The 9,348-nt window shown below is 49.3% G+C and overlaps 1 pseudogene; it reads right to left on the reverse strand.

Annotated features, from left to right (window-relative positions):
• Positions 1–3,617: 3,617 nt before the first annotated feature.
• On the reverse strand, positions 3,618–5,649 carry LOC122153749 (annotated as a pseudogene).
• Between the last annotated feature and the right edge of the window lie 3,699 nt (positions 5,650–9,348).

The raw sequence follows: 9,348 nt of genomic DNA on the forward strand, positions 1-9,348 counted from the left end.
TTTTTATTCACACTAGAAAAGTAAAACCAGGGGGGTTTGCCTCTGTAACATTTCGGCATGTGACGGTCACAGAGATTGAGCTGGTACAAATCAATACGGCCCCAAACAACACTATTACTTTTTGGAAAACTGCCTCTTACTGAATTAGAATTTGAGGAGGGCCACCGACCCAGCAACGCTTACGGAAATTGTTCTGATGGCACAAGATGGGTGCAGGCTGCTGTAGTTTCAAAGCTGAGCTACACTAACGTTTTAATATGAACACGTTTAATAGTTAAAACATCCTTTCTGTTCTCGGCAAACCCGACGCATCTTAACAGCACCAACCTGACACAGTTGCTACGGTGCCCCGGTGCTTCAGGTAACCTCCAGGCAATAACATCTTTGCACCAAGACCAAATTTAAAGGAAAATGCTCACCTCCAGAAAACTTCCCGCTCAGCACAGAATCTAGGGTTGTCTCATCTTCCCCAAGTGCCTGAACAGTCACCTCGGGAAACTGCAGCAGACTGCTCGTTACCCGAGCCATCAGGTCTCGCACTCTTCACTGTAAAGAAAAAAAAAAAAAAAATGACCCACGTCAGCCCTAACTATTTTTGAGATTGACACAAGTTCCATCGGGATGCAGCGAATCATCTCCTGTACATCACCTGTAGTTCTTTCCCTTAAAAAAGCGGCACTCGGGACAGTTTTCAATCTCACAGCAGAGCAAAGCGAGAATCCTTTCCCTTCTCTGATGCCTGTGGGATCACAAACAAAAAGTGACACAGACGTATGGACAAGATAAATAACAGGAAAAAACCCAATACCCTGAGTTCACGTCTGCTCACATAGGCTAATAAGATGCGAGCTGAGAAAAATCGTATTTCACATTGCAAGCAATACAGACTTCCACAGTTCATCATTCAGAAAGTAGTTTCCCATACACTTACGATGGAAACAGAACACAGCACTTTAAAACACTGATATTTTCCTGTTCTGAGATCCTCGTATTCCTTATTCCAGTCCCTTCCTTCCTACTGCCTGCCCTCATCACATCCCTGCAGTCTACTACAGAAATTTCTAGGCCCTTCAGACGGTGTCCACACTTCTACAGGTGCTCCACAAGGAGTTCGTATTTCACTATGTCAAAACAGAGGTGCTGGTGGCAAAACTTGAGAGCTGAACTGATTTACAGGGTTAAATAGGTGGCTAAACAAGAGATATTCCATACACATGGGAATGCAAACTACTCCAAGTTACTACGTTCTGCAAGTTCTCTGCGCTATTGAAAATGGCACCGTAAGAAAGTTCATGCTCTGAAGCCTGTGCACTGGAATCCACTACATGTCCAGTCACAAGCACTCGGGTTGAGAATATGTCCAGTATCTTCTGCCAGCGCAAAACCAAGGAGTGTGGGAAAGGCAGGAAGTGTAAGTCAGGGGCCTGCACTAAGCACAAGTCAACACGTTGAAAAAAGCGTTGCCAATGGCAAAGCCAGTATCGCAGGACGCTGCTGCAGCCAGCCAGCCTGACCACTCTGCCAGCATTCACAGCTAGCACAGATCAAGTTCCAACTGGGACAACTTCTTTGCAGCAGTTTTGCTGCATTTGCTTTTTGGTGCTTGTCAGCGTTTCAAAGTAAACAGCGGGACAGCCTTTTGCACTGCATCCGGGGGCTCCAGAGAGTCAAAAGCCCTCACCTCCCTCCACCCGCTGGCAAAGCTCCGCCTTACGCAGCCCAGGACACCAAGAGCCTTCTCTGCACGGGGGCCACTTCTGCCTCACGGTCAGCTTGGTGCCCAGCAGGCTCCCAGGGTCTCTCTGCCAAGCCTCTTTCCAGCTGGGCAGCCCCCAACACATGCTGGTGCATGGGGTTGTTCCTCCCCAGGTGCAGGACTTGGCCTTTCCCCTTGTTGAACTGCCTGAGGTTCCCGTCAGCCCATTTCTCCAGCCTGTCAAAGTCCCTCCGCGTGGCAGCGTGACCCACCGGGGTATCACCTCTCCACTCAGACCAAAACAGGAGTTTTACTCTAAAAGGCCACGAGCATATCGGAGACCGTCTGCCTCGGAATTCTACAATCAGGCTTATCTCACTCAAGCGCAGCCTACAGATTCTCCTGCAGAGTCTGTGCGGCTGCTCCATAAGCACGAATCTACAGCAGCAGGTGAGAAGAAGAAAGAGTTTCAGCTCTCTAGCCCAACAACCCCCAGCAGAGAAGATCCCGGAGCTGATGCAGCCCACAGCTTTGACTTCCCTTTAAATGAAAAAACAAGCCAAACCACCCCAGAACTTGACGCTAGAGCCAGTTTACCCAGCTACCTCCTGTGGCTATTCCCTGACAAAACTCCGCTGTCATCCAAGGGGTGCAGTCCCTGCCTAACACGGCAGAGTTTGCAAAAGCTCCCGACGTCAGTTCTGAAATGATGCTCTTTTTCACACCGCTTGGTGTACCTGGACAGACGGACGTAGGTGCTGAGTGCCTCAGCACAGAACACACACGCAGCCTTCCTGGCAGAGGGAGACCGTAGTCAGCAGGACACCTCCAGCGCGCCACCCCCCAGTGACATCTCACCGCTTGCCCCTCGCATCACAGATTCCAGAATCACAGCATCACCATGAAGACAAAGGCCTTCCAGAATCTCTGGAGGTCACCCGGCCCAGCCCCCCTGCTCAAGCAGGGTCCCCCAGGGCAGGCTGCCCAGCACCCTGGCCAGACAGCTGTTCAATCCCGAATGCTGAAACATACTTTTACAAACAGCAACCTGACAAGCTGAACTGCGGGGACATCTGCAACACAGGCAACAGGCCTGGGTTTTTGGTGACTCTCTCCTACAGATTTAAGTATGTTCTCCCCACGCGAGGGAAACAACGCCACACCAGCAAAGCCTAACTTTTTTTTACCACGCACTCTAATCAAAAGAAGCCTATGCACAATAACCTCCCTAGCAAAGTATATGCCCATGAGAAACTATCACCTAATTAATTAAACAGCTGTGTAGTTTGTGGCAAGATGCAGCTCATTTTAAGTTAAAAACTGAACGGAACTTGGAAGCGTGTCTCCTCTGTTTCCCCACTGGGGGAAAGGATGGCTATCATATATATATATATATAAAATACATATCTATAAAACATATATAAGCACATATCATAAACATACATATAACAGATACCCTTCGGGCTTTGAAACTGAGAGAAAATGAGCTCCTAACAAAAATTCAGCGTAAATTTCATTTCACTCTACTCAGAGCAGTCCCCTCATCTGTTTCCACCTCAACTAGCCACCCACTCATACAGAGTTCAGAAAAAAGATGAATGGCCTCTTGCAGGATTTTTGATTTTGCACGGTTACATTCCTTACAATACCTAAAGCCGTCCTCACGGTCTGTCTTCTCTGGTTTGCAAAACAGCAATAAATACGCCCTGTTTTGGGTATAATCGTAGCGCACCCACCTTTAAATTTCTTTGTCAGCTTTGTGAGAGGAGGTGAGAAAAGGAAGGACTCCTTTTCCTCAACAGGCCGTTTCTGATGCATGGCAGTTCTGCAGGATCTGGTTCTTGAAACAGGATCTGTTGAAGTTCTTGATCCTTCATCACGTCCTGACAGGTTTATGTCTTCAAGCAGCAAAGGACTGCCATCAGGTCCTCGGCAGAAGGCCTCCTCCCCTGTGCTCTCCTTCAATAACGATCGTCTCTTTCTGCCCCGACGGGTTCTCCTTACTGGACTCTGAAACAGAAAAGGCCCAAACAATAGGCCTCAAACCAAAGTTGACTTCTGAGTGCATTCCCCCACCAGCAATCAGCATCTTAGCAGCAGAATGAAGCAACCAGCACCTTATCAGCATGAAAATGCAACCCTGGGAACAATCCCTGGGAACTGTAAGTAAACAATAGGAAGTAACTATAAATCCCAAATGTAAAGAAAAACAGAAACTCCTCAGACGTGCCCGGATCCTGGCCAGATCCGGACACGCCTGAGTGAGGCATGTCAATCTACCAGGTATCTCCTGTGCATTTCGTTTAGACTTGTTTGTTAAACTGTATAAAAGCCAGACCCTCTCACAGCACAGACGGAGACCTCACCTACGAGTGGACACACTGCGTAGGACTTCCCAATTTCTGGGAAAGGCTCTCTGATCCTTCGCTGTGACGGGGCTCCCCAGCTGATGCACGGGTCGGGGTGATGGTAAAGTATGAGGGCAATTGGTGATGGATCTTTCTTAATCACTATAGCCAGCTTTATGTAGTAACGACTAGGTGCATTACCTTGCTTATTCTTTCTGCTGCTTTAAACAGTAATGTCTAGGTGCATTACCTTGCTTATTCTTTCTGCTGCTTTAAGGTAAAATAAGCCTATTTCTTTAGCTTGGTGTCTGTGTCCTTTGTGTTAACCCCGTCAATTGGCAAACCAGACTCCCGGGTGTGGCTGATTCCTCATTTGCCTGTGGAAGTTCTTGCTCACGAGTATCCGTTTTTTCTGGCTTGGCATGTGGAACTCTTCTTCTGCCCCTAGGAGAACCAAGGATTTCCACTCTCCCACCTGCACGTGTGCCTTCCTGAGTACAGGCAGATTCTTTGCCTGCCAAGAAAATTTGTGCCCCCTTCCTCGCGCGTCTTCTAGGAGTGACAGGAAGTTTAAATCCTGCCCGAGGAAGCGATGATTTAGACAGATCAAGGGCAGAATTTTCCAAAACTTCTGATGAACTCCTCTTCCTCCTTCTGCCTCTTTTAGTTGGCACAGGTAAGAGGAGTTGGTCACTAGGCAGCCCCTCCTGATCCTTGACAATACTGCCAGTAAATTGTCAATCAATGAGTTTCGGTTTTCTTGCACTTCTGCTGGGACTGACTGCCTGTTTAATCTTCTGATCGGTGGCACTCTGGCCAGCTTCTTGACCTCCTGCTGAACTTTTTCTTCCTCTAGTCCTTTTGGAAGGAGCAGAAGCAATAACGCTACCTTCAGCAGGAGAACTTTCCTCGCTAGCCTCTTGCGAGACTTCAGAAGCAGCTTCCTCTGCTCTCCTTAATCCTCCTCTTGGAGTAACAGCTATGGGCAGCCTGCTGACGGACAACGCTTGTCCATCAGAATGGCTGCTTTCTACTTTTTCTGAATTAGTCAGTTTAGGCTTCCTACCTCTCCTAGGAGGAACAGGCATCACAGGTATTTGCTCATCTCGAGTATTTCCTCCCGTTTCAAGTCTACAAGTCTCAGGTGCTCCTTTTGTTCGCTTGGTACTTCTCCCAGGAGACATTCAAACAGAACCGGTCTGTCTGTCTGCAGCAGTTGATGAGTGCCTTCCGAGGGAATGCCTGGACTTCCACTCAGTTGTCCCCTTGTGTGTGTTCTAGCAGTGATGCCATACTCTACTTGATGCCTCCTGGTTTCATCTTCCACTCCCGTCACAGGTGATTAAGGGAGCCTTTGCCTTCTGGAATCTAGTGACCTTTGTCCTGGTTCGGGCTGGAATTGAGTTCATGTTCCTTTTCGGGAGCGAGAAGAATGCTGCCAGCACACTGAGCTTTCAAGGACTCTCCAAATCCCTATGTCCTGCCTTTGCGCAGGCACAAAAGAAGCAGGGATGGGACACGGCTGAAGCACCGGGCCCGGACTGGCCAACGGGCTATTCCACGTCATGTAACATCACGCTCGCTATGTAAAGGAGGGGTGGGCGGGAAGGGGCTCTCTCTCGCTTCCGGGATTGCAATCGCGGGGTCTTAGTATTTCGGGATCGCTAGCCGGGAACGGGCTGGGTGTCGGTCAGCGGGTGGTGAGCAACTGCACAGTGCATTGCCCGTTTCTAATTTCTATTACTGTCACCGTTTTATTTTATTACCATTAGTAAACTGTTTCTATCTCAACCTGCAAGTCTCCCTTTGCCCCTCCAATTCCCTCCCCCATTCCCAGGTGGGGGAGGGAGGCCGAGCGGCTGCGTGGTTGTTAACCGCTTCTTAAACCCTGAAAAGATGTATTTAGCACGTCAGTATGATATGAACAGATAGCTGCTCGTCTAGTGGAATGGAAGACAAGTTCAGCTTTACCGATTCGTTCCTATGTTACTGAAAAAAGAACATGTCCCAGCACTCACTGAGTCTCAAGGTTAACTTGTTCTAAGAGCCTTGAAGTGACAGGGCAAACTTTCGGGTTTGATTTCAGAAGTGATCAGTAAAACAGAAAAAGATACGTGAGGAGAAGGCTGTTAAGCAGTTTCACAAAACAGTTTCCCAGGTTTTTGAAGCTCTGAAAATGACTCTGAGATATAAAGAGCTCTCGGTGTCCCTCAGCTGCATCACATTCACCATCGTCACTAGCTGGCAATTCACGTTCAATCTGTTGCTCTGAAGCAGCACAGCTGTGTTGAAGATTGCCTGGTGGATGGAGCTCACTACACGGCGATGTTTCAGGAGCTGCTTCTGAGGTTTCTGCCGTACCCACACTATCTTCAATAACCTGAAGGTAAAAAATGTCTGTTAATGCATTCTTAATTACCAGACAGACTAACTTCAAGCTGAGCTTCGTGAAACTGAGGACAGTGAAATGCTGCTTTTCCTTTCAGACCACCACCACGTGTAAAGTGGGAAACATACAATCTACTCCCTGCCACAGATAACAGTTCATGCGTTTAAGGGACAGAGAACAGACTATTCCATTTATGCAATGACACGCTCCATTTCTGCTCTTTCTGTTCCTGGATAACGATTTGCCACCACCCGTGAACAACGTGAGCAGTTTCACAACACAAGCTGCACACACGACCGGCAGCAATCGTCACGCTGCAGAACTTTCTGGACTGACCACAAATCCACAGGTCGTACAGACAGAGAACGCTTCCCTCTGCTTCTTCCAAGCCAACCAGCAGCCCAGTTCTCTTCTGCCAGGAAAACTCCTTTACCACACGCACAGTGGGAGGCTGTTTATTTGCTCCCTGGAAACGGTACGCAGAGAGCCGCGCTCCTGTCACAGAGCTCACCGCCTGGAGTTGAGGACCACACGCCTGCCACGCCAGGCCATGGCTCCCTGGAAGAGAAACGCAAGAGGACTTAAGCAAAGGTCCAGCAGAAGACTGAAAACTGCCGAGAAGTCACAGTCACCGCCCTTTCCTTCAGTAAAAGTACCGAGCAGAGGAAGACCAACCCGCCCGATTCCGGTCAAGTAGTTAAAGCCACCCGTTGAAATCCTCAAGGAATGTATCTGAAAATTAACACCTTTGGTATTTTGCATTTGTACTTGTCAGTCCCTTCTCTCGGCCCTTCCTCACTTGGCAGGCTTCCCAGTCCTTTGATCATCTTTGTGGCCCTTTTCTGGACCCTCTCCAGCCTGCCCACATCTTTTTAGTACAGCGGGGACTAAACTGCTGGCAGACTCGAGGGTGGGCTAGCCAGTGAGCAGGAGGAAAACCCGTCTCTGGGAAGACCGGGTGTCTCAGCCAGCGGTGAGGGAGGGAGCCCAGGGTGGGGGCACAGAAGATAGCTGGGCTTGAGGCCATGCTGACCTCCTGGGGCTCTGTAAACGAAGGGCGTGCGTGGGAACCCCCGGAGTGACAGCACGCCCGCGGTGTCACTCGCGAGCTTGAATCGCAACAAGCCGGAGAGGAGGCCTCAATCTGCTGACTTCAAAACAAAATCTGGTCAGTCAGTAGCAGCAAGGCTATGGTTCAAAATCAAACGTAAAAATAAAGAGCCACGACATGCTTTTTTTCCTCTGTCCAAGAACTGTGCGTAATAGGAGTAACTCGACTGCCGGGCTGGGCGAGCCGAGGACTCAGGCCAAGGAGGAAGAACGTAGCCGACTCAGTATGAGTGATAAAGTGTGCTTCAGTTTATTGATTTTCATTACAGCCTTTTATAATCCTTCTACTAATTATGCCTACTAGTCACTAGCTGATTGGCTTAAGCTCTAAGGGTCGTATTCTCACGGTCCACCTACTTGCAGTTAGCTTACAGCACAAGTTTCTCATAACACTAAGTTTCTCACGCTACTATTTCTGATTCCTGTTTACTTGTTTTCGATACACAACAGTACCGTAACACAATGTTTCTCAGACCACCGTTATCATAACACTAGGTTTCTTAGACCACTATTCCTAATTCCTCTCAACCTGTTTTCGACACACCACGGTACACAAGGCTGAAGTGTCCTTGACATTCCTCAGGTATCAGCAGCTGCGAGCAGCTGCAAGCAAACCCTAGTGAGGCCCAGCATCAGCAGCTAGAGCAGGCTCTGATCGTACAATTGCTCGGTGGGCTCAGGACCCTTGTCTCTGAGCCATTCTCCAACACTCGACTACAGATAGGGATTTCATTTCCACATTGGTACGGCAAGCGAGATGGGAAGGAATGAGTTTCCACAGAAACACGTTCACAAACGGCATCCCTGCGTCGTTCCTGCTGGCACACAGCGGGGGAGGCTGGTTTGGGAGGACAAAGCACTTTCTGAAGGGGAAGGAACACAGGAGTAAATCGCAAGCAGCCCTCAGTAACCAGGGCAGTACTCTCACAGACAGACGGCCCTGCTGCACGGGCGTGAAGCTTTCTGCTTCCAGCAGTGCTCGAATCCGCTGGACAACCAGCGCAGGATGCTGATGGAGTGGGAGCATCCAGCAGCTACAAAAGCTGTACTGCATGGCTGAAAACTTGGCCTCTGCTGTAGCGGAGAGGCGCGGCACTGTAAAGCTTCTGTACCCTATGAAGCTGTATAGAAGGCGGCATTAATTTTCCTTACCGAGGTGCTGGAAAGACTTTCTCATGCATACCCATCTGTAAATCCAGCTGTACTACCTCAACTTTGTTTCCCACAGTATTTTAGAGGATCCACTCTGTCTTGTACCGGAAGCTGCTCCAGAGTCACGGTTCCCATTTTTCCGATTTGAGAGTAACCCAGCCTTTTAAAGTACCGCCTGGAAAGGTCTTGGAAAGAAGTGACACTTTGCGCTAATCCCACCTGGCACTGCTTGTACTTTTCCCAATGCTGGGTGGCTTTGAAGAGCTCTTTGCACACAACGGGCACCGGGCCTCTGTTTGCAGCGCAGCCGATCGTCCAACAGCTCTTCCCGAGCCGGCCTGCCCGTACGCCAGCAGAGCAGCGTTATAACCTTGCCAGGCGTTCTCCAGTGCTCCTTGGGCCAGATCACACAACACCTCGCTCTAAACAACGATCGAGTGCATCCTCTTCACAGATGAGCAAGCAAACGCATACACAAGCACTGCTGCCCGGGACGCGTGCCCCCACTAACAGGTTGAATCAAGATTTGCAAACGTGCTTGAAAGTAATACCGAGTTCCGGGATGACGGGAGCGTAGGCAAAAGCTAGGTAAGGCTTCCAACCAGTAAACCGACCCGTGCCAGTCACCTGCAGTACGCTTACATGAACGTTAA

The sequence above is a fragment of the Tyto alba genome, unplaced genomic scaffold (assembly GCF_018691265.1).
Source record: "Tyto alba isolate M040663 unplaced genomic scaffold, T.alba_DEE_v4.0 Super-Scaffold_22, whole genome shotgun sequence".
NCBI lineage: Eukaryota > Metazoa > Chordata > Aves > Strigiformes > Tytonidae > Tyto > Tyto alba.